At 37.4% G+C, this 2,500-nt stretch overlaps 1 protein-coding gene across 2 annotated transcripts in view; it reads left to right on the top strand.

Annotated features, from left to right (window-relative positions):
- The window catches only part of LOC119575106 (obscurin-like), a 116,474-nt gene extending 116,320 nt beyond the window's left edge, over positions 1-154 (top strand). For both annotated transcript variants that reach the window (XM_037922523.1, XM_037922524.1), the window contains exon 9: positions 1-154. This exon is cut by the window's left edge. The gene's annotated coding sequence lies outside the window, so the exon portion shown is untranslated.
- Positions 155-2,500: the final 2,346 nt, after the last annotated feature.

Here is a 2,500-nt window from a genome sequence, read left to right as displayed (position 1 = left end):
GAAAGTGAAACTAAAGCGTTCTTCCAGACCTTACTGCACGCAAGGAGGTAGCTGACCGTGGTTGAGCTCGCGTGCACAGGTCAGACCAAGCTGCGAGTGGGTGACCTCTTGTAAACAAAATAAGCAAGTCAGGCGGAGACGGAGTTGTAGGAAAAAAAAAACGTCTGACATAACAGGCGAATAAAAAAAAACATAAGTGAGATGATCTTTATCCGTTGCTGAACACCGTGAAAGGAAAGCAGACGGGGGGAATTTAAGAATATATATTGTTCAAACGTGAATTATGGTGCCAGACGGGTCAAACGTTCAGTATATATTATAATCATTCTGGTGTACAGCTCAAATTAATAGTAAGTTGCCATGAATGATGACATGCTAGTTAAGTTTAAGCTTAGCTAGCAGACCCTAGTCAAGGTTATAGATTTTAGGAAATAAACTGCTAATGGTTATCAGACTGGAGAGAATCGGAAAAGAGAATATAATGAATGATATACTATTCAACATGTGGTGTACGTATCGACAACATCAGTATTCGAACGATTACTAAGAGCTATATTGCTAAAACATTGGAAGGCAGTGGTTTAAAGGCGATTGCATAACACAAGTGTGCGACCATGTGGAACAAAGGCCAAGATAGGCACTGTGTTTGGCCACAGTGTGGTTGGAAAACGGGACCAAATACAAGTAAACATCCGTGAATCTTGCTTCGTCTAATCCGTAACACGAGAGATGGTACTCTTTATTCATGAGACAACATGACTTGACAACGCTGGTAATTTGTCAGAGTTTACAATAGTGGTTTGAATATGTTTGTGATTAGTGGAAAACTCTTGAAGAAAAATATGATAATGAAGTTCAAAACCCCGTCAGCTGTAAGGGTAAAATGAGAGTAATTAGCCGTCAGTGGTAAACATCATGGGTGAAGTTCTTGGAAAGGATGAAGGCTAGATACCCAGTAGAGAGGTTGATGGCAAAGGAAAGAAGGAAAAAGAGTGCAGAAAAGAAAAGTGAACTCTTAATTATCGTTAGGGCAGATGATAGAGAGAACCCAAACAATAAGAGACCTTAATACTAAATAAAAGGAAAACCTAATGGTATGGTAGTGGACCAGTGTAAATAGTTATAAGTGAAACGACTGATGGTAGGCGGTGTCGAGTTCTGAGCAGTATCAGATTTAATAGGGTTCTTCAGAATGATTTGAAAGGAGTTAAAGACTTTTGATGAAAGAATAATTGTCAGCAATGATGAAGAAAAAATACAGAAAAAACAACGATTCAGTATCACATAGATAACGAGCTCCACACTGTCTTCGTGAGTGAATAAAATGTCAAAAATAAATCAAACACTGTGTGAAATACAACTTAGATTCACACAGTAACGAGACGAGGCACCGAACCATGAACAGGACATCGTTATCAGTTAAGTTTATAACAGATGTCATTTGCCGCACAGGCTCCTACTACGTCTGCGTCAGCACCCAAATCTTCACTGTTGAACTCTGATCTGAGAGAATGACCATGGACAGCGCTTAGGTCCGCTCATTTCTTGTGTTGAAACATTTTCATGAATATATATATGATATATATTTTATTCATACTTATATACTTGACATGTAAGACAGCTGCACTTAGAGTTTACTGTACTTGTGTGCTATACAGTATATCAGGTGTGTTATCCATTATACCATGTGTGTTTTCAAGTGTATCAAATGTGTTACAGAGTATATCATGTATGTTATACGGTATATCAGGTGTATTACATAATGTATTAACACTACATTAGGAAAATAATATATATGGCGTGTTACAGCAAGCGTGTTCAACTATATATCGTGCCTGCTATACGGTATAACAGGCATGCAATACGGTCAAAAATTATTAAACCATTATCTAGCACATCGGGTCATTACCGTGTTGTAGTTGTTATACAGCATATGGAATGTTATATAGCAATCACAGTTAACTGGTACAGTATGTGTACAGTTGATAAATCTAAAATGCTAGATATATTGAACATATCAGATTACATTTAACAGAAATATTAAATTTGATGTTTAAAATGTTATAACACAACCATTTGAGTGTATAGCTGCTATGACAGGGTATACCTGATTTTTTTACATTTATTTCAGTCTTTTTATAACCCGGTCGTAATAACAACCTGTACAGATTATTTTGCTGTTATGTCGTTACTTGTACCTCTGTAATGAAAACCAACATAAACCATTTTTGGGTGAAATGTGAGGCGTATGGCGTATAAGATTTTTTTTTTCTTTTGTAAACGATGTCCTGATAACCATAATATGGCTGGTGTGTTCCTCTTTTTTACATAAAGATATAACCCTTAGTGATAAGTTGCTGTCTAAAACACGGCCGAAGTGTTGAGGAAACCTGCTGCAAGCCAGACACTAACAGCTTGAGCGCGATGTTGTGAGGGCTAATACCACCACCATTGATCGACGCACAAAGGAATCGAGGTGTGTTTGCGCTGTTTTCAAAGT

This window comes from Penaeus monodon, chromosome 7 (genome assembly GCF_015228065.2).
Source record: "Penaeus monodon isolate SGIC_2016 chromosome 7, NSTDA_Pmon_1, whole genome shotgun sequence".
NCBI classification, from domain to species: Eukaryota; Metazoa; Arthropoda; class Malacostraca; order Decapoda; family Penaeidae; genus Penaeus; species Penaeus monodon.
The sequence above is the reverse complement of the archived record's forward strand: the minus strand, read 5'-3'. Positions and strand labels throughout refer to the sequence as shown.